The following is a 23,763-nucleotide window of genomic DNA, read 5'->3' as shown; positions in this document are numbered from 1 at the left end:
GTGTATAAGTATTTTATGGTACTTTTGGTTACTAGACACAAAAAGTGTGAATGCTAAATGAATATTGATTGGCCTTTCACTGCTTGTGATATATTAAGATGGAAAACAAACTAATGCAAAGCTACAATCAATTATCGTTAATATTTAAAATACATTTGACTTATGGCGTGTAAAATTTAGATGTAAAAGAAAACAATAAATCGAATGATTATTTTTATTTGAATAAGACGTTATGTTTGCAGATACCGGAAATCAGTATTAATCTGTTTTGTTGAAGGTAAAATATATATATTCTAAAGAAGTAGTTTTCAAGCCTCCAGTTAGATTTAAAAGACCTTTATTAATTTCTTACAGGGTCCATCATATCAACCAACAACGTTTCAAACCTATTCCAGGTTCTTAATCATGTCTCTATAAATATATACATTGTCATCCTCATACAACGGGTATTAAAAAAAGAGTATTGTACTGTTTCCTTAAAGGGGCAATGTAGCCAGGCAACAAGCTAATTCATAGTATTCCAAATAGCCAAAGGAACACCTTTTATATAGGTTGATCTCTGCTGCTGACTCTTGATTAACTAACTTTCCTATAGAGAATACTGCAGTATTCATATTTTCACCTTGGTGGCAGTTTCAACAGAAAAACAACACATAACAAAATAAAGGTAAAGGAGCGAGACATAATAATTTCAACTTTAAATTGAATAAGAAAGGATAGATACAAATTGAAATTAATCAAATAATGATTATTTATCATGAAACAAGTAATTGGCTCTCAGAAACTAATATAAATTACTGGTAAAAGTTCCCTAGACACACATTCAGCACCAAGAAACGTACAACATGGAAAGAAAGAATGGAAACCCTGAAAGATGTGAAAAGAAAAAGAAGATAGACATCAACCTTAAGTAAGAGGAAGAGATTGTTGAGACAGCTGAGCAGAGACAAAAGGCACTGCAGAATAGAGTCATCCATATTCTCACGCTGGAAGATAAGGCAGATAAAAAGCCAATTAAATCTTGAATGGTGAGTCATGATACTACATACTGAGGCTATTGACGGACTATCCTGACCTATCAGTGCTGCTTGTTCTTCATACTAAGGGCCTGATGAACTAAAGTTCTCGACTCCACCATATTTTAAAAAAATAATTTTTTTGCGTAAATTCTCATTATCCTGGCGAGTCATTGATCAGGCACTAAGTATTAGAAGTAAACTTGAGCTACAGATTGAAGCAGATTACTAGTAAGCTATTCTAAATATATAGTTCATATTACAACCCTCTCAACTCCAAAAAAAAATAAAATGTATTCTTACTTGATAAATTAATTTCTTTCTTGGCAGTGAGAGTCTACAAAAACATTCATAACCTATGGAAAATACTCGACCTAGCCACCAGGAGGAGGCAGAGACAACCCAAACAAAGCAATAAATATCCAAGAAAGCAGTAACCTGAGCACTCGGGGGCAAGGTAAAATCCAGAAATCTTTATTGAAAAGCTGCATCATTATGCAGGTGAGCAGGAATAGCAGTCCTGACGCGTTTCGTACCCCCTAGTGGCGCTTAGTCATAGGAACTAGTGCTAAACATGTCTGTAGTGTACTTAAAGGGATGACTGTCCAATCACTAGCCTGTAATAGGTGCAACTGGACGTCACCCTGAAAGAAACACTGACAGCATGTAAAAAAATGTTAAAAAACAATTGATGTAATAAAACTGAAGGTACAAAAAATCCTTGTGTGCATACTAACAGGCTGTTGTAGATATAAACACATAAAACATGTTAATTTATGTCTATGTGTATGTATCTAATAATTTGTCTAAACATTGTTAATAAAAATGCCTAATAGACAATATAATGAACAAATCTATAGCTACCAATTAAACCTAGGACGATATATTCAAATATTATTAACAAGCATTGAGGCATAATTACAATGTTAAGACTATACAGGATGTATGATTAATCCATATAAGAATATGAATGATATTTGGAAAATAGTATTTTTTCAGAAACAAATTATTTGTGAATATGCTGTTCACACTATTAAGGTCAACAATCTGGAAAGGGAGAACACTAATAACGAGAAAAAATGCTTATATACATGTTCATAAATATTAATAACAATTATAAATTAAATTAAAGAGTGCATATTTAAGCATTAATCTATAAAGTAAGAAATATCCCATTCCAGATTGATACCCTTGGGGTGTCTAGTTTCTAATTTCAGAATCCAGAATAACAGAATTTATGCTTACCTGATAAATTACTTTCTCCAATGGTGTGTCTGGTCCACGGCGTCATCCTTACTTGTGGGATATCTCTTCCCCAACAGGAAATGGCAAAGAGTCCCAGCAAAGCTGGCCATATAGTCCCTCCTAGGCTCCGCCCACCCCAGTCATTCGACCGACGGACAGGAGGAAATATATATAGGAGAAACCATATGGTACCGTGGTGACTGTAGTTAGAGAAAATAATTAATCAGACCTGATTAAAAAACCAGGGCGGGCCGTGGACCGGACACACCGTTGGAGAAAGTAATTTATCAGGTAAGCATAAATTCTGTTTTCTCCAACATTGGTGTGTCCGGTCCACGGCGTCATCCTTACTTGTGGGAACCAATACCAAAGCTTTAGGACACGGATAAAGGGAGGGAGCAAATCAGGTTACCTAAACGGAAGGCACCACAGCTTGCAAAACCTTTCTCCCAAAAATAGCCTCCGAAGAAGCAAAAGTATCAAATTTGTAAAATTTGGCAAAAGTGTGCAGTGAAGACCAAGTCGCTGCCTTACATATCTGGTCAACAGAAGCCTCGTTCTTGAAGGCCCATGTGGAAGCCACAGCCCTAGTGGAGTGAGCTGTGATTCTTTCAGGAGGCTGCCGTCCGGCAGTCTCATAAGCCAATCGGATGATGCTTTTAAGCCAAAAGGAAAGAGAGGTAGAAGTCGCTTTTTGACCTCTCCTTTTACCAGAATAAACAACAAACAAGGAAGATGTTTGTCTGAAATCTTTTGTAGCCTCTAAATAGAATTTTAGAGCACGGACTACGTCCAAATTGTGTAACAAACGTTCCTTCTTTGAAACTGGATTCGGACATAAAGAAGGTACAACTATCTCCTGGTTAATATTTTTGTTAGAAACAACCTTAGGAAGAAAACCAGGCTTAGTACGCAAAACCACCTTATCTGCATGGAACACCAGATAGGGCGGAGAACACTGCAGAGCAGATAACTCTGAAACTCTTCTAGCAGAAGAAATTGCAACCAAAAACAAAACTTTCCAAGATAGTAACTTAATATCTATGGAATGTAAAGGTTCAAACGGAACCCCTTGAAGAACTGAAAGAACTAGATTTAGACTCCAGGGAGGAGTCAAAGGTCTGTAAACAGGCTTGATCCTAACCAGAGCCTGAACAAATGCTTGAACATCTGGCACAGCTGCCAGTCTTTTGTGTAGTAAGACAGATAAAGCAGAGATCTGTCCCTTTAGAGAACTTGCAGATAATCCTTTCTCCAAACCTTCTTGTAGAAAGGAGAGAATCTTAGGAATTTTTATCTTATTCCATGGGAATCCTTTGGATTCAGACCAACAGATATATCTTTTCCATATTTTATGGTAAATCTTTCTAGTTACCGGTTTTCTGGCCTGAACCAGAGTATCTATCACAGAATCTGAAAACCCACGCTTCGATAGAATCAAGCGTTCAATCTCCAAGCCGTCAGCTGGAGGGAGACCAGATTTGGATGTTCGAATGGACCCTGAACAAGAAGGTCCTGTCTCAAAGGTAGCTTCCATGGTGTAACCGATGACATATTCACCAGGTCTGCATACCAAGTCCTGCGTGGCCACGCAGGAGCTATCAAGATCACAGAGGCCCTCTCCTGATTGATCCTGGCTACCAGCCTGGGAATGAGAGGAAACGGTGGAAATACATAAGCTAGGTTGAAGGTCCAAGGTGCTACTAGTGCATCTACTAGAGTCGCCTTGGGATCCCTGGATCTGGACCCGTAGCAAGGAACCTTGAAGTTCTGACGAGACGCCATCAGATCCATGTCTGGAATGCCCCATAATTGAATTATTTGGGCAAAGATCTCCGGATGGAGTTCCCACTCCCCCGGATGGAATGTCTGACGACTCAGAAAATCCGCCTCCCAGTTTTCCACACCTGGGATGTGGATCGCAGACAAGTGGCAGGAGTGATCCTCCGCCCATTGAATTATTTTGGTCACTTCTTTCATCGCCAGGGAACTCCTTGTTCCCCCCTGATGATTGATATACGCAACGGTTGTCATGTTGTCTGATTGGAACCTTATGAATCTGGCCTTTGCTAGTTGAGGCCAAGCCCTGAGAGCATTGAATATCGCTCTCAGTTCCAGAATGTTTATCGGGAGAAGAGACTCTTCCCGAGACCATAGACCCTGAGCTTTCAGGGATTCCCAGACCGCGCCCCAGCCCACTAGACTGGCGTCGGTCGTGACAATGACCCACTCTGGTCTGCGGAAGCTTATTCCCTGGGACAGATGGTCCAGGGTCAGCCACTAACGGAGTGAATCTCTGGTCTTCTGATCTACTTGAATCATTGGAGACAAGTCTGTATAGTCCCCATTCCACTGTTTGAGCATGCACAGTTGTAATGGTCTTAGATGAATTCGTGCAAAAGGAACTATGTCCATTGCTGCAACCATCAACCCTACTACTTCCATGCACTGCGCTATGGAAGGACGAGGAACAGAATGAAGAACTTGACAAGTGCTTAGAAGTTTTGACTTTCTGACCTCTGTCAGAAAAATCCTCATTTCTAAGGAATCTATTATTGTTCCCAAGAAGGGAACTCTTGTCGACGGAGACAGAGAACTTTTTTCTTTGTTCACCTTCCATCCGTGTGATCTGAGAAAGGCCAGAACGATGTCTGTATGAGCCTTTGCTTTTGACAGGGACGACGCTTGTATTAGAATGTCGTCCAAGTAAGGTACTAACTGCAATGCCCCTCGGTCTTAGAACCGCTAGAAGGGACCCTAGTACCTTTGTGAAAATCCTTGGAGCAGTGGCTAACCCGAATGGGAGGGCCACAAACTGGTAATGCTTGTCCAGAAAAGCGAACCTTAGGAACTGATGATGTTCTTTGTGGATAGGAATATGTAGGTACGCATCCTTTAGATCCACGGTAGTCATAAATTGACTTTCCTGGATAGTGGGTAGAATCGTTCGAATGGTTTCCATCTTGAACGATGGTACCCTGAGAAATTTGTTTAGGATCTTCAAATCCAAAATTGGTCTGAAAGTTCCCACTTTTTTGGGAACTACGAACAGATTGGAATAAAATCCCATTCCTTGTTCCTTTATTGGAACTGGGTGTATCACTCCCATCTTTAACAGGTCTTCTACACAATGTAAGAACGCGTGTCTCTTTATTTGGTTTGAGGATAAGTGAGACATGTGGAACCTTCCCCTTGGGGGTAGTTCCCTGAATTCCAGGAGATAACCCTGAGAAACTATTTCTAGCGCCCAAGGATCCTGAACATCTCTTGCCCAAGCCTGAGCAAAGAGAGAGAGTCTGCCCCCCACTAGATCCGGTCCCGGATCGGGGGCTACTCCTTCATGCTGTTTTGTTAGCAGCGGCAGGCTTCTTGGCCTGCTTACCCTTGTTCCAGCCTTGCATCGGTTTCCAGGCTGGTTTGGGTTGTGAGGCATTACCATCTTGCTTAGAGGATGCAGAATTAGAGGCCGGTCCGTTCCTGAAATTGCGAAAGGAACGAAAATTAGACTTATTTTTGGCCTTGAAAGGCCTATCTTGTGGAAGGGCGTGGCCCTTTCCCCCAGTGATGTCTGAAATAATCTCTTTCAATTCTGGTCCAAATAGAGTTTTACCTTTGAAAGGGATGTTAAGCAATTTTGTCTTGGATGACACATCCGCTGACCAAGACTTTAGCCAAAGCGCTCTGCACGCCACGATAGCAAACCCTGAATTTTTCGCCGCTAATCTAGCTAATTGCAAAGCGGCATCTAAAATAAAAGAGTTAGCCAACTTAAGTGCGTGAACTCTGTCCATAACCTCCTCATATGGAGTCTCTCTACTAAGCGAGTTTTCTAGTTCCTCGAACCAGAACCACGCTGCTGTAGTGACAGTAACAATGCACGAAATGGGTTGTAGAAGGTAACCTTGCTGTACAAAAATCTTTTTAAGCAAACCCTCCAATTTTTTATCCATAGGATCTTTGAAAGCACAACTATCTTCGATAGAAATAGTAGTGCGTTTGTTTAGAGTAGAAACTGCCCCCTCGACCTTAGGTCTGCCATAAGTCCTTTCTGGGGTCGACCATAGGAAATAATTTCTTAAATATAGGGGGGGGGGGGGAACAAAAGGTATGCCGGGCTTTTCCCACTCCTTATTTACTATGTCCGCCACCCGCTTGGGTATAGGAAAAGCGTCGGGGTGCACCGGAACCTCTAGGAACTTGTCCATCTTGCATAATTTCTCTGGAATGACCAAGTTGTCACAATCATCCAGAGTAGATAACACCTCCTTAAGCAGTGCGCGGAGATGTTCTAATTTAAATTTAAATGTCACAACATCAGGTTCAGCTTGTTGAGAAATTTTTCCTGAATCTGAAATTTCCCCATCTGACAAAACCTCCTTCATGGCCCCTTCAGATTGGTGTGAGGGTATGACAGAACAATCATCATCAGCGCCCTCCTGCTCTTCAGTGTTTAAAACAGAGCAATCGCGCTTTCTCTGATAAGTAGGCATTTTGGATAAAATATTTGCTATGGAGTTATCCATTACAGCCGTTAATTGTTGCATGGTAATAAGCATTGGCGCACTAGATGTACTAGGGGCCTCCTGTGTGGGCAAAACTGGTGTAGACACAGTAGGAGATGATGTAGTATCATGTTTACTCCCCTCATCTGAGGAATCATCTTGGGCAATTTCATTATCTGTGGCAGTACTGTCCTTACTTTGTTTGGACGCTATGGCACAATTATCACATAAATTTAAATGGGGAGACACATTGGCTTTCATACATATAGAACATAGCTTATCCGAAGGCACAGACATGTTAAACAGGCTTAAACTTGTCAACAAAGCACAAAAAAAACGTTTTAAAACAAAACCGTTACTGTCTCTTTAAATTTTAAACAGAAAACACTTTATTACTGAATATGTGAAAAAGTATGAAGGAATTGTTCAAAAATTACCAAAATTTCACCACAGTGTCTTAAACCATTAAGAGTATTGCACACCAAATCTCAGAGCTTTAACCCTTAAAATAACGGAACCGGAGCCGTTTACAAATTTAACCCCTATACAGTCCCAGCTATAGCCTTTGCTGAGACCTAACCAAGCCCAGAGGGGAATACGATACCAATTGACGCCTTCTAGAAGCTTTTCCAGCAAATTTCAGATCCTCACACATGCATCTGCATGCCCTGCTCTCAAAAAACAACTGTGCAGTAATGGCGCGAAAATGAGGCTCAGTCTACAACTAGGAAGGCCCCCTGACTGGAAAAGGTGTCTAACATAGTGCCTGCCGTTTAATAAACGTTCCCCAAGTTTATAAATGCGAATTGTCAGCATAAATATGAATAAAATGCCCAAATAAAGCAATCGATTTAGCCCATAAAAATGTCTACCAGTTTTTTTAGCCCATATTAAGCCCTTTATTCTGTTTGTTTGACTAAGAAAATGGCTTACCGGTCCCCATGAGGGGAAATGACAGCCTTCCAGCATTACATGGTCTTGTTAGAAATATGGCTAGTCATACCTTAAGCAGAAAAGTCTGCTAACTGTTTCCCCCAACTGAAGTTACTTCATCTCAACAGTCCTATGTGGAAACAGCAATCGATTTTAGTTACTGTCTGCTAAAATCATCTTCCTCTCACAAACAGAAATCTTCATCCTTTTCTGTTTCAGAGTAAATAGTACATACCAGCACTATTTTAAAATAACAAACACTTGATAGAAGAATAAAAACTACATTTAAACACCAAAAAACTCTTAACCATCTCCGTGGAGATGTTGCCTGTGCAACGGCAAAGAGAATGACTGGGGTGGGCGGAGCCTAGGAGGGACTATATGGCCAGCTTTGCTGGGACTCTTTGCCATTTCCTGTTGGGGAAGAGATATCCCACAAGTAAGGATGACGCCGTGGACCGGACACACCAATGTTGGAGAAAACTCCCTTTTTGTAAGAAGTTTATGTCTATCCCCTCCTCTGGTAGGTTTATGAACTACTTCAATGATCTGCACTCCGAAATTGGGAACACCAGTTAAGTGCAGGCCATTGAAGTGTTTGGCGACTGCTGAGTTTTTATTTAAGTTCTCAACGTCTCTCAAGTGCTCCCTAACCCTGTCTCGGAATTCGCGAGAGGTTTGGCCTACATATTGATGTTGACAGATGTTACAGTTAAGTACATATACTACCCATTTGGTTCTACAGGTAGCATAGAAGTGGATTTCAAAAGATTTCAACGTGCTATTGGAATGAAAATTGTTGCCAACAATGATTGACTTACAGGCTTTGCAGTTGAAATTATGACATTTGAAATTTCCCCTTCTACTGCCATGTAGCCAAGTAGGGGAAGACAAATTAGTAGTTTGTATCATGCTAGGTGCTAATTTGGAACCCAGGGGTTCTGGCTTTCTTGAAACGAATTTAAAGTTTGTCACTAAGTTAGATATTAAAGAATCATTCTTCAGTAGTGGAATGTGTTTCTTTAAAATGTTTACTACTTCATTGTACTGGTTGGAAAATGGGGTACTAAACACTATTGCATTTTCTGAAAAAGATTTATGAGATTTTGTATATTTTAAAGTACAATCCGCTTTTGCCTCTTCCTGTGCTTTATCCAGTAGATTTGAATTATATCCTCTGACTAGCAATCTCTTTTTTAAGTAATTGGATTGATGAAAATAGATCTCATCATTATTGGTGTTTCTCTTTAGTCTTAAAAATGGACTTTTTGGAATTGATTTGAGGAGATGGGGAGGATGGGCTGGTTGGGCATGTAAAATGGTGTTGTAAAATGGTGTTGCCAGCAGTTGGTTTTCTAAGTACTCGATGTAATGGTTCCATCATCTACCACTCCTTCTAATGTCAAGTCCAAAAAGTTGACTATGAAGGAATTAAATTCACCAGTAAATTTTAATAGGTTAGTATTAGTATTTAAATATTCCAAAAAGTGAGCAATAGAAAAGCCCCCATGACCCCTATTCTTAATTATAAAGATCATGTCATCGATAAATCTATTATAAAAAACAGTGTCATGTATAAATGGATTTTGATATGAATAGATATGTTGGAGTTCCCACCAACCCACATATAAATTGGCATACGAGGGGGGTATTTCGCCCCCATTGCCGTTCCGCATAGTTGAAGGTAGAACTCTTTATCAAAAATAAAATAGTTGTGGGTTAGTAGGAACTCCAAACAATCACAAATGAAGATTTTCTCTTCCTGTTTGTAGGAAGTGTCCCTATCCATGAACCATTTTATAGCTCTGACTCCCTGATCGTGGGGGATTCATGAATATAACGATTCAATGTCGATGACCACCCAATTGTAGTCTTTCTGCCATTTTATGCTTTTTAAGTTATCCAATAAGTTACTATCCCTCCCACTACCCCTACACTCTCAGTAGTTCAAGCCGAGGAGAAGGAAAAGTAAAGAGAGATACAAGGGGTACATAGGTGCAAATGACTACCGCCACTAAACATTTTATATTAAGGCTGGTCATGGACTCTCCCTGCCAAGAAGGAAATTCATTTATTAGGTAAGCATACATTTTATTTTCCTTCAATTGGCAGTTAGAGTCCATAAGAACATTCATAACTTATGGGAAACCAATACCTAAGCTGTAAAGTTCACAAATGAAGAACCCGTCTCCCAAAAAATGCCTCCGCTGAGGCAAAAACATAAAATCTATAAACCTTTGTGAAAGTGTGCAATGAAGACCAAGTTGCAGCCATGCAAATCTGTTCAACTGAGGCCTCATTCTTGAAGGACCAAGAAGAATATAACGCACAAGTAGAATGTGCTGTGAAGGGGGCTCCTGACCAGCCTCTTTGTAAGCCATGCAAATCAGAATTCTCAACCAAAAGGAAAGCATAACAGCTGAGGCCGCCTGCCCCTTGCGCTTACCAGTATACAGGATGAATAAGGAAGATGATTGACGGAACTCCTTAGTAGTGTGAAGGTAAAACTTCAACGCTCTGACCACATCCAAGTAATGTAACAATCTCTTTTTGGAGAATGACTGATTGGGACAAAGTGAAGGAACCACAATCTCCTGTTAAATGTTGTGAGTATTGGGTAGGAAGCCTAGTCTTGTCCTCAACACAGCTTTATCTTGATGGATAACTAGGTTACGAAGGATCACACATTAAAGTCAATAACACTGAAATAGCCAACAAGAAAACCCCTTTCCAAGTGAGTAACTTAATATCAACAGCATGCAGAAGCTCAAACAGAGCCCTCTGAAGTACTTTAAGAACTAAATTTAGGCTCCATGGAGGAGCAACAGGTTTGAAAACAGGTCTTATTATAGCCAGAGCCTGAACAAACTCCTGAACGTCTGTCAAACGAGACAACTTCTTATGAAACAGAACAGAAGCGGCATAGATCTGACCATTAACAGAACTGTCCGATTCCGCAGGCCCTCCTGGAGAAACTGTAAGATACTCGGAGATCAACTGTTCCAATGAAGAGGCAACTGCCAAGGAGAATCAAACAACATGTTTACTAGTTCTGTGTACCAAGTCCTGCGTGGCCACGCAAGAGCTATCAGAATAGTCGGTATTCCCTCCTGCTTGATCCGAGTGACCACTCGGGGGAAGGAGAACGATCAGTGGAAACAGATACACTAGGTTGAAGTTCCACAGGACCGCTAGAGCGTCTACTAGCTTTGCCTGAGGATCCCTAGACCTCGATAAGTATTTCATGTTGACATTGAAGCTGGAAGCCATTAGTTCTGTCTTGGGAGCACAACATTTGCGAGTGATCTCCAGAAACACCTCCTGGTTTAGGGACCACTCCCCCAAGTGGAGAATCTGCCTGCTCAGGAAATCCACTTCCAAATTCTCCACCCCTGGGATGAGGATAGCTGTAACTTGACATTGATGTCTCTCCGCCCACAGCAGTATTCAAGACACCTCCTGCATCACCAGAGAGATCTGTGTCCCACCCTGTGGTTTAATGTAGGCCACGGTAGTGATGTAACCCGATCGGATATAACGGACGGAACCTAGCTGGAGACACACTAGAAGCGCATTGTATATAGCTCTAAACTCAAGAATTTTGATCGGAAGAGACACTTCATCTTGACACCAAGTTCCTAGGGCTCTCAAGGAACCGCACCCCAGCCGGACAGACTCGCGTCTGTGGGAATAATCACCCAAAAGGGAAAATGGAAAATCGTCCCTAGGAAAACTGCAGTTTGGGACTGCTACCAAATGAGACTCCCTCTCGTCTGGGCATCCAGGTTGATGACCTTCAACAGATCTGAATGATCTCTATTCCATTGTCTGAGCATATACAATTGTAGTGGTCTCAGATGAAAGAAAGCAAAGGAAAATAAGCAACCATAAGACCTACCACATCCTTGCATTTTGCTACTGAAGGTTAAGCATTGTACTGAAGCATAGATTAGGATATATAGGAGCGCCACTGGCTAAGATATACCACAGGAGTCAAAATATTAAAATCAAATATTTATACAAGTCTTTAATAATTGACAAAAAATGACAAAATTTGACAAAAATTAACAAAAATTAACAAATGATGAGATCAGAATGTTGAACCAAACTAATAAACTCACTATAGTACAGAATCTAGGGAAAATAACCCTTTAATTCCTACTACATGAATATAATCCAGAAATGGATTGGTACAGCTCATAAATTTAAATAGAGTCGTGAAACGTAAGTGTCAATATAACCATAAAAATGAAAAACTGATTTCAAATAAAGAAAAAAATATAATAGTGAAGATAACAATCCAATTAAGGATTAGTTTCTTAGTGAAGGACCCATATTTTTGAGCCTCAAAATAAATTCATTTATCAAATTTGGAATAGATAGTGATAGAAAATGGGATAAAAAATGTATACATATATAGGAACAAATCAAATCCCTGCAATATATAATACTCTTGAGTGTAATGTGCAATAATATAGTACAATCCAAAAATAAGTGAATTAAAACAATACAATCAAATTATTCAATCAATGCAATACTATCAAAGTTGGGTGGGTCTCACCATTTATAAACCTAAAACTCAACTAGGCTGGTACCAGCTGTAATTCTATTAGCTTTGGGAAAAGCTAATAGAATTACAGCTGGTACCAGCCTAGTTGAGTTTTAGGTTTATAAATGGTGAGACCCACCCAACTTTGATAGTATTGCATTGATTGAATAATTTGATTGTATTGTTTTAATTCACTTATTTTTGGATTGTACTATATTATTGCACATTACACTCAAGAGTATTATATATTGCAGGGATTTGATTTGTTCCTATATATGTATACATTTTTTATCCCATTTTCTATCACTATCTATTCCAAATTTGATAAATGAATTTATTTTGAGGCTCAAAAATATGGGTCCTTCACTAAGAAACTAATCCTTAATTGGATTGTTATCTTCACTATTATATTTTTTTCTTTATTTGAAATCAGTTTTTCATTTTTATGGTTATATTGACACTTACGTTTCACGACTCTATTTAAATTTATGAGCTGTACCAATCCATTTCTGGATTATATTCATGTAGTAGGAATTAAAGGGTTATTTTCCCTAGATTCTGTACTATAGTGAGTTTATTAGTTTGGTTCAACATTCTGATCTCATCATTTGTTAATTTTTGTTAATTTTTGTCAAATTTTGTCATTTTTTGTCAATTATTAAAGACTTGTATAAATATTTGATTTTAATATTTTGACTCCTGTGGTATATCTTAGCCAGTGGCGCTCCTATATATCCTAATCTATGTTCTGTTCTTTAGACCTATTTAGGGGGTCTTTATTATAGTGAGCAGATATCAGTCCTGGGCGCTGGTTACTTATTTTTATACAGCATTGTACTGAAGCAGGCGACATGCAGTCTGAAGCTTCTCTCTGCGCTGAATACACCGGGCCACATATGGCCTGTGAGGTAGATGCGCATATTGACAGAGTCTATGATCGTTCCCAGAAAGTTATCCTCGTAGACATGACGAGGGTGCTCTTTTCCAGATTGACATTCCAACTGTGTGCCCGAAGACACAAGAGTAACCTCTGAGCCACTGGCAAAAATGGAGCCTGAACCAGAATGTCATCCAGGTAAGGAGCTATTGCAATACCCTGCAGGTGAACCACGGCCAGCAGAGCTCACAGCACCTTGGTGAAAACTCGGGGTGCTGTGGCCTGTCCAAATGGGAGCGCAACAAACTGGTAGTACTTTTCTAGGAAGGCGAACCGCAGGAAACGGTAGTGATCTCTGTGGATCGGAATGTGAATGTACGCATCCTTCAGGTCTATTGTAGTCATGCAACAAATGTTTGTTGGATGTACCTAGGAGCTAGCAGTGAGCTCCTGTCTGCATTTGCACTGCTCTGGTGATACAGCGGGTATCTACATACTGTATCAAGTCTATTGTAGTCATGAACTGACCCTCTTGGACCAGGGGAAGGATGGATCTTATCGTTTCCATCTTAAAGGTGGGAACCCTTACGAACCTGTTGAGACTCTTCAGGTCCGCAACATGTCCTCTTTCCTGGGGACCACAATGGAAACATAAATTAAGCTTACCTGATAATTTAATTTCCATCTGTACGAGGAGAGTCCACGGCTTCATTCATTACTTGTGGGAATACAGAGCCTGGCCACCAGGAGGAGGCAAAGACACCCCAGCCAAAGGCTTAAATACCTCCCCCACTCCCCTCATCCCCCAGTCATTCTGCAGAGGGAACAAGGAACAGTAGGAGAAATATCAGGGTATAAATGGTGCCAGAAGAAAAACAAAGAAATTTAGGTCTGCCCAACAGAGAACTGGGCGGGAGCCGTGGACTCTCCTCGTATAGATGGAAATTATCAGGTAAGCATAATTTATGTTTTCCATCTTGGCCAAGATTTTGATGCACAAAGGGGCCCTGTACAAGCAGATCCATGCGACAGGGCAACCTCCATGAAGGAGACAATGACATCTTTACCAGATCCGCAAACCACATCCTCCACGGCCACGACGAAGCAATCATATGCGGGCCGCTACTCGAGGTAGAATTGGTAACGGTAGAAATATGTAGACTAGGTTGAATCCCCAAGGCACCACTAAGGCATCCATCAGCTCTGCCTGGGGATCCCTGGATCGCGAACCATATCTGGGTAGCTTGAAGTTGAGCCTGGATGCCATGAGAGCTATCTCCGGCATTGCCTATCTGTTACAAATCTCCGTAAACACTTCGGGGTGAAGAGACCGTTCCCCCAGATGAAATTATTGTCTGCTGAGAAAATCTGCTTCCCATTTGTCCGAACCCGGGATGTGTATTGCTGACAGCGAGCAGTTGTGGGTCTCCGTCCACTCCAGAATCCGAGATACTCCCCTCATGGCTAGGGAGCTTCTCGTTCCCCCCTGATGGTTGATGTAAGCCACCGAGGTAATGTTGTCTGACTGGAATCTGATGAACTGGGACGAACCCAGGAGGGGCCAAGCCCTCAAAGCATTGAAGATCACTCGAAGTTCCAGGATGTTGATCGGAATAAGCGACTCCTCCCGATTCCACCTGCCCTGTGCCTTCCTGGCACCCCAAACAGCTCTCCATCCTGAGAGACTCACGTCTGTAGTCACAATCTCCCAGGATGGCCTCAGGAAGGATGTCCCCTGGGACAGCTGATCTGGACGGAGCCACCAAGAGAGGGATTCCCTCAACCGGTTGTCCAGAGAGATCTGTTGGGATAGATCTGAGTGATCGCCGTTCCATTGCCTCAGCATGCACAACTGAAGAGGTCGTAGATGAAACCTGGCGAATGGAATGACATCTATACTGGATACCATGAGTCCAATCACCTCCATACACCGGGCCACATATGGCCTTGAGGAGGTCTGAAGTGCAAGACAGCTGGAGGCAATTTTGCAACATCTCTTGTCTGTCAGGAATATCTTCATGGATATGGAGTCTATTATCGTGCCCAGGAACTCCTCTCTGGTACTGGGAACCAGAGAACTCTTTCCTGAGTTTATCTTCCATCCATGAGATCGAAGAAGTACAAGAGCTCTCGAATGGTCCTCTGCCGGCCAGCATGACGGAGCCTGGACCAGGATGTCATCCAGATACGGTGCTACTGCAATACCTCTGGATCTCGCCACCGCGAGCAAAGCTTCCAGAACCTTCATAAAGAATCTTGGAGCAGCAGCCAGACCGAAGGGGAGAGCTACAAACTGGAAGTGCTGGTCCAGAAAAGCGAATCTTAGGAACTTGAAGTGATCCTTGTGTATTGGCGCATGAAGGTAAGCATCCTTCAAGTCTATCGTAATCATGAACTGACCCTCCTGAACTAAGGGCAGAATAGACCTTATCATCTCCATCTTGAATGTTGGGACTGACAGAAACTTGTTTAAGCACTTTAGGTCTAGAATTGGGCGAAACGTGCCCTCCTTCTTTGGGACCAGGAAAAGGTTTGAATAGTACCATAGACCTCTTTCTGCTAGGGTTACCAGTACAATTACTCCTAGAGAGAAGAGATCCCTCACACACTGTAGAAAGGCATCTTGATTCTCTGGTCTTAATGATAGATTTGACAAGAGGAATCTGCCCCTGGGAGGGTGAGTTTTGAAACCTATCCTGTAACCCTGGGCAGTAACCTCCAGAACCCAAGGATCCTGCACGTCTCTCATCCAAGCCTCCGCAAAAACAGAATTTATGTTTACCTGATAAATTACTTTCTCCAACGGTGTGTCCGGTCCACGGCGTCATCCTTACTTGTGGGATATTCTCTTCCCCAACAGGAAATGGCAAAGAGCCCAGCAAAGCTGGTCACATGATCCCTCCTAGGCTCCGCCTATACCAGTCATTCGACCGACGTTAAGGAGGAATATTAGCATAGGAGAAACCATATGGTACCGTGGTGACTGTAGTTAAAGAAAATAAATTATCAGACCTGATTAAAAAAAAACAGGGCGGGCCGTGGACCGGACACACCGTTGGAGAAAGTAATTTATCAGGTAAACATAAATTCTGTTTTCTCCAACATAGGTGTGTCCGGTCCACGGCGTCATCCTTACTTGTGGGAACCAATACCAAAGCTTTAGGACACGGATGAAGGGAGGGAGCAAATCAGGTCACCTAAATGGAAGGCACCACGGCTTGCAAAACCTTTCTCCCAAAAATAGCCTCAGAAGAAGCAAAAGTATCAAACTTGTAAAATTTGGTAAAAGTGTGCAGTGAAGACCAAGTCGCTGCCCTACATATCTGATCAACAGAAGCCTCGTTCTTGAAGGCCCATGTGGAAGCCACAGCCCTAGTGGAATGAGCCGTGATTCTTTCGGGAGGCTGCCGTCCGGCAGTCTCGTAAGCCAATCTGATGATGCTTTTAATCCAAAAAGAGAGAGAGGTAGAAGTTGCTTTTTGACCTCTCCTTTTACCGGAATAAACAACAAACAAGGAAGATGTTTGTCTAAAATCCTTTGTAGCATCTAAATAGAATTTTAGAGCGCGAACAACATCCAAATTGTGCAACAAACGTTCCTTCTTTGAAACTGGTTTCGGACACAGAGAAGGTACGATAATCTCCTGGTTAATGTTTTTGTTAGAAACAACTTTTGGAAGAAAACCAGGTTTAGTACGTAAAACCACCTTATCTGCATGGAACACCAGATAAGGAGGAGAACACTGCAGAGCAGACAATTCTGAAACTCTTCTAGCAGAAGAAATTGCAACTAAAAACAAAACTTTCCAAGATAATAACTTAATATCAACGGAATGTAAGGGTTCAAACGGAACCCCCTGAAGAACTGAAAGAACTAAGTTGAGACTCCAAGGAGGAGTCAAAGGTTTGTAAACAGGCTTAATTCTAACCAGAGCCTGAACAAAGGCTTGAACATCTGGCACAGCTGCCAGCTTTTTGTGAAGTAACACAGACAAGGCAGAAATCTGTCCCTTCAGGGAACTAGCAGATAATCCTTTTTCCAATCCTTCTTGAAGGAAGGATAGAATCTTAGGAATCTTAACCTTGTCCCAAGGGAATCCTTTAGATTCACACCAACAGATATATTTTTTCCAAATTTTGTGGTAAATCTTTCTAGTTACAGGCTTTCTGGCCTGAACAAGAGTATCGATAACAGAATCTGAGAACCCTCGCTTCGATAAGATCAAGCGTTCAATCTCCAAGCAGTCAGCTGGAGTGAAACCAGATTCGGATGTTCGAACGGACCCTGAACAAGAAGGTCTCGTCTCAAAGGTAGCTTCCAAGGTGGAGCCGATGACATATTCACCAGATCTGCATACCAAGTCCTGCGTGGCCACGCAGGAGCTATCAAGATCACCGACGCCCTCTCCTGATTGATCCTGGCTACCAGCCTGGGGATGAGAGGAAACGGCGGGAACACATAAGCTAGTTTGAAGGTCCAAGGTGCTACTAGTGCATCCACTAGAGCCGCCTTGGGATCCCTGGATCTGGACCCGTAGCAAGGAACTTTGAAGTTCTGACGAGAGGCCATCAGATCCATGTCTGGAATGCCCCACAGCTGAGTGACTTGGGCAAAGATTTTCGGATGGAGTTCCCACTCCCCCGGATGCAATGTCTGACGACTCAGAAAATCCGCTTCCCAATTTTCCACTCCTGGGATGTGGATAGCAGACAGGTGGCAGGAGTGAGACTCCGCCCATAGAATGATTTTGGTCACTTCTTCCATCGCTAGGGAACTCCTTGTTCCCCCCTGATGGTTGATGTACGCAACAGTTGTCATGTTGTCTGATTGAAACCGTATGAACTTGGCCCTCGCTAGCTGAGGCCAAGCCTTGAGAGCATTGAATATCGCTCTCAGTTCCAGAATATTTATCGGTAGAAGAGATTCTTCCCGAGACCAAAGACCCTGAGCTTTCAGGGATCCCCAGACCGCGCCCCAGCCCATCAGACTGGCGTCGGTCGTGACGATGACCCACTCCGGTCTGCGGAATGTCATCCCTTGTGACAGGTTGTCCAGGGACAGCCACCAACGGAGTGAGTCTCTGGTCCTCTGATTTACTTGTATCTTCGGAGACAAGTCTGTATAGTCCCCATTCCACTGACTGAGCATGCACAGTTGTAATGGTCTTAGATGAATGCGCGCAAAAGGAACTATGTCCATTGCCGCTACCATCAAACCGATCACTTCCATGCACTGCGCTATGGAAGGAAGAGGAACGGAATGAAGTATCCGACAAGAGTCTAGAAGTTTTGTTTTTCTGGCCTCTGTCAGAAAAATCCTCATTTCTAAGGAGTCTATTATTGTTCCCAAGAAGGGAACCCTTGTTGACGGAGATAGAGAACTCTTTTCCACGTTCACTTTCCATCCGTGAGATCTGAGAAAGGCCAGGACAATGTCCGTGTGAGCCTTTGCTTGAGGAAGGGACGACGCTTGAATTGTTGCATAGTAAGGAGTATTGGCGCGCTAGATGTACTAGGGGCCTCCTGAGTGGGCAAGACTCGTGTAGACGAAGGAGGGAATGATGCAGTACCATGCTTACTCCCCTCACTTGAGGAATCATCTTGGGCATCATTGTCATTGTCACATAAATCACATTTATTTAAATGAATGGGAATTCTGGCTTCCCCACATTCAGAACACAGTCTATCTGGTAGTTCAGACATGTTAAACAGGCATAAACTTGATAACAAAGTACAAAAAACGTTTTAAAATAAAACCGTTACTGTCACTTTAAATTTTAAACTGAACACACTTTATTACTGCAATTGCGAAAAAACGAAGGAATTGTTCAAAATTCACCAAATTTTCACTACAGTGTCTTAAAGCCTTCAAAGTATTGCACACCAAATTTGGAAGCTTTAACCCTTAAAATAACGGAACCGGAGCCGTTTTTAACTTTAACCCCTTTACAGTCCCTGGTATCTGCTTTGCTGAGACCCAACCAAGCCCAAAGGGGAATACGATACCAAGTGACGCCTTCAGAAAGTCTTTTCTAAGTATCAGAGCTCCTCTCACATGCGACTGCATGTCATGCCTCTCAAAAACAAGTGCGCAACACCGGCGCGAAAATGAGGCTCTGCCTATGATTTGGGAAAGCCCCTAAAGAATAAGGTGTCTAAAACAGTGCCTGCCGATATTATTATATCAAAATACCCAGAATAAATGATTCCTCAAGGCTAAATATGTGTTAATAATGAATCGATTTAGCCCAGAAAAAGTCTACAGTCTTAATAAGCCCTTGTAAAGCCCTTATTTACGATCTTAATAAACATGGCTTACCGGATCCCATAGGGAAAATGACAGCTTCCAGCATTACATCGTCTTGTTAGAATGTGTCATACCTCAAGCAGCAAGAGACTGCTCACTGTTCCCCCAACTGAAGTTAATTGCTCTCAACAGTCCTGTGTGGAACAGCCATGGATTTTAGTGACGGTTGCTAAAATCATTTTCCTCATACAAACAGAAATCTTCATCTCTTTTCTGTTTCTGAGTAAATAGTACATACCAGCACTATTTCAAAATAACAAACTCTTGATTGAATAATAAAAACTACAGTTAAACACTAAAAAACTCTAAGCCATCTCCGTGGAGATGTTGCCTGTACAACGGCAAAGAGAATGACTGGGGTAGGCGGAGCCTAGGAGGGATCATGTGACCAGCTTTGCTGGGCTCTTTGCCATTTCCTGTTGGGGAAGAGAATATCCCACAAGTAAGGATGACGCCGTGGACCGGACACACCTATGTTGGAGAAAAGAGATAGTCTGTCCCCTATGAGATCCAGAGATGGATCGGGGGCCGCCCCTTCATGCCGATTTTGTCTCAGCAAGCTTCTTGCTCTGCTTGGCTTTATTCCAAGACTGAGACGGTTTCTAAGATCCATTGGACAGCTTGGGCTTTGCAGCAGGCTGCTATCATTGGGACTTGTCCGAACGAAAGTGAAGAAAATTAGGACCCTTAGGTTTATTCTTTCTATCCTGCGGTACAAAGGCACCCTTGCCCCCCGTGACCGTGGATATGATAGAGTCCAGGCCTGGATCGAAAAGAACCTTTCCCTTAAATGGAAGTGAAAGTAATCAAGCTTTGGATGTCATGTCAGAAGACCACGATTTCAACCACAGGGCCCTCCAGGCCAGAACAGAAAAGCCTGATGTCTTGGCATTCAAGTGAATAATTTGCATATTTGCATCACAGATAAACAAATTAGCTACTCTCAGGGCCTTAATTCTTTCCTGTATCTCATTGAGGGGAGTCTCCACCTCGATCATCTCTGACAAAGAGTCACACCAATAGGTAGCGGCTCCCGCCACCGTAGTGACTGCCACTGGAGGCTGAAATACGAACCCCGTGTGCTGAAACATCTTTCTTAACAGGGTCTCTAATTTCTTATCCATGGGTTCCTTAAACGACGAACTATCCTCGAGTGGGATAGTGGTGCGCTTAGCGAATGTGGAGATAGCTCCATCCACCTTAGGGACAGATGAACCAAGTCTCTCCCATTCATTCTTTATAATATTCGCCATCTTTATGGTAACCGAGAAAGTCTGGGGGACCACCCTGTCCTCATAAACTTTATCAAGCTTAGGAATAGAAGGTTCCTCCTGTATCTTCGGTTCCGGAACCTCTAGGGTAGCCAACACCTCTTTTAATAAAAAACGTAAGTGCTCCATCCTAAACATAAAGTCTGGTTCCTCTGCAGCCGGAGGTTTAGAGGCCACAGATTCCGACCCAGAGAAAGAGTCCTCCGAAGTATCGGAGTCCTCTGCATTAGCGGATAGTGTAGTCTCAGATCTATCCAACGCAGTAGATGACCCCTGGGAAGGATAGCAATGTTTAACCTTTCGATTACGCTTAGCAGGGCCAGGTAAAGCACTGAAGGCCGCAGACACCAACGTTTGCAACCGATCAGCAAAATCTGGCGTCCACAGGGCCCCTCGCGCAGGAGGATAAGTAGTGCACTGGGGAGCTGCTTGTGTATTTGGAGCAGATTGTAGGGAATGCACCTCGCGGGACTGAGTCCTCTCAGAGGTGGACGGCTCAGTGGTACTAAACATCTTGTTCTTTTTAGATATTACTATTTTATCAAGGCATGTGGAACATAGTTGAGCAGGTGGGTATACCGTAGCCTCCTCACAAACACAGGCATTAGATTTAGGCAAAGAGGGAGTACCCTCTAATACATCAGAGTTCTGTCAGGGTGCCAGGAATCAGACTGAGACGAGAAGTGCAAAAATAATCACACCTTTATTAATAGCAAAAAATTATAAAATGTCCAATAACAAGCCAGGAGTCAAAACCAGAGCTGGTAGTCAGATGAGCCGAGTCAGGAGCCAAAGCAAATAGTCAGACGAGCCGGAAACAGGAACAAGGAGAACAGCAGTCAGGAATAAGCCATGGATCAGGAACCAGGAAGGACGTCAGGCAGCCAGGTAATACACAGGAACTCTCACAAACAGGTCTCAGACAACGCAAAGGCAAAGCATACTGAACAGAGTCCCTTTAAATAATAAATGATGACATCACAATTCTGAGACTGCATCCTGTCTCACATGGATGATGCACAACAGTCTGGCCATAAAAGGAAGTGCAGGAAGTGAGCAGCATCCCCCACAATGCACCAAGTCAGGAAGAGAGGTGAGTAAAATGGCTGCCAGCAGCACATGGCAAACACAACAGGGAAAAACCCTGACAAGTCCTCCATATCTTGTGCCTTTAATATGGACTATAGAAAAAATAAATGGCACCTTTATACCCCAATGGCCGGGGCACTCACCACCTATGACCCCGGTCCACAGAGAAACCGCTTTCGTCTCCTGCAACCGACGGTCAGGAAAAGAAAGAGAATGAGGCCATACCCGGTCACATAAAGTGCCATGCAGGACCGCCCCTGCAGTCGAGAAAAAGCGGTCAAACTAAACAGGCTGCGCAGTAATCAAAATAAAGGAAGAACCTGGCTGTTCACACACTGCCAGAGCCACATCTCACACGTCGCAGCAAAAAACACAATAAAGCAATCATGCACAAATCCCCCCCTGTTCAATAATCCCCTTCTGGAGATATTAACCCTTGATTCTATAGAGATAAAAGGAGTCACACTGTGACCCTGTCTTCTTGCGTTATTATTACAGGTATAAAAAAATGAAACAATGTTACCAGAATCTACGCTGTGGAACAGGAACACGGCCTCTCAAGTTTGACAGTGTTGTAGCATCGCTCCTGACATGGACTTGAGTGATAGAAATCAGGCAGTGAAACTCGTCAACACTGATTGCTTAAGGAGCTGTTAATACGAATCTGAATGGTTTCGCAGAAAGACTCTCCCTGCATCTCCAGACCCTAACATTTGTCAATGCTCTCACTGAGAGGCTGACAAGACTACTTTAAACTCAGTTCCATTCCGAAGAATACTACCCTCCATAAGAGACTACTCCGAATCTTCTGACACTTCTCTGCCATCCTCCTGTGACGAAAGGCAAAGAATGACTGGGGGATGAGGGGAGGTATTTAAGCATTTGGCTGGGGTGTCTTTGTCTCCTCCTGGTGGCCAGGTTCTGTATTCCCACAAGTAATGAATGAAGCCGTGGACTCTCCTTGCAATAAGATGGAAATTGGAGTAGAACCCTATTCACCTCTCTGATGGAACTGGAACCACCACACCCATGCCCGTGAGGTTGTCCACACAGTGGAGTAGTGCTGATCTCTTTACTGGGTTTCCTGAAACCCTTAAGAGAAGAAAGCGGTCCCTCAGGGGATGGGACTGAAAGCTTATTCTGTATCCTTGACAAACTATGTCCAGTAACCAAGGGTCCTGGCTGGACTGAGCCCAGTCCCTCTGAAACAGAGATAGTCTGCACCCCACACGACATGGTCCTAGGTCAGGAGCGATCCCATCATGCTGACTTATTGTCCTGGAAAGACTTTTTGGGCTGCTTGTTCTTGTTCCACCCTTGGGTAGGCTTCCAGGTAGCCCTGGGAGAATCTGTCTTAGGTGCTTCCGCGCTGCTCTGGTTTCTGTTCAAGCGAAAATGATGAAAACATCCCACCGTATGACCTTTGGATTTAGACTTCTTGTCATGCGGTAGGAAAGCTCCCTTTCCACCTGTAACCGTAGCTATAATAGAGTCCAGACCCAGACCAAACAAGGACTTGCCCGTAAAAGATAAGGATAGTAGCCTTGACTTAGAAACAGTATCCGCCGACCACAAGTCTTCTCCTGGCCAGAACTGCAAAGCTAGAGTTTTTGGCATTGATGCAGATAATTTGCAAAATAGCATCCCTGATGAAGGCATTTGCCAACCTTAGGGATTGTATATGTTCCTGGATATCCTCTAAAGGAGTTTTGATAGTAATCAGATCTGCTAAAGATTTGCACAAGAACTTGGCAGCCCCCATCACTGCAACTATTCTGACTGCTAGTTGAAACAGGAAGCCCGACTGCAGGAACACCCTTCTTAGGTATTTCTCAAGCTTTCTATCTAGAGGACATGGCTATCAATGAAATCCAAATCCATGATAAAATTTAATTTCTTCATACTGTATCTTCTACAGAGCATTTCTCTCTGCCTACTTCCATGACACAAGGCAAAGAACTACTGAGAGGGTAG

At 42.7% G+C, this 23,763-nt stretch overlaps 1 protein-coding gene across 1 annotated transcript in view; it reads right to left on the bottom strand.

Annotated features, from left to right (window-relative positions):
- The window catches only part of ITSN2 (intersectin 2), a 337,021-nt gene that overhangs the window by 263,593 nt on the left and 49,665 nt on the right, over positions 1-23,763 (bottom strand). The window lies entirely within an intron of this gene.

The sequence above is a fragment of the Bombina bombina genome, chromosome 4, assembly GCF_027579735.1.
Source record: "Bombina bombina isolate aBomBom1 chromosome 4, aBomBom1.pri, whole genome shotgun sequence".
In the NCBI taxonomy this organism is placed as follows: Eukaryota; Metazoa; Chordata; class Amphibia; order Anura; family Bombinatoridae; genus Bombina; species Bombina bombina.
Note: the sequence above shows the minus strand (reverse complement) of the source record. Positions and strands in the feature narration are given on the sequence as shown.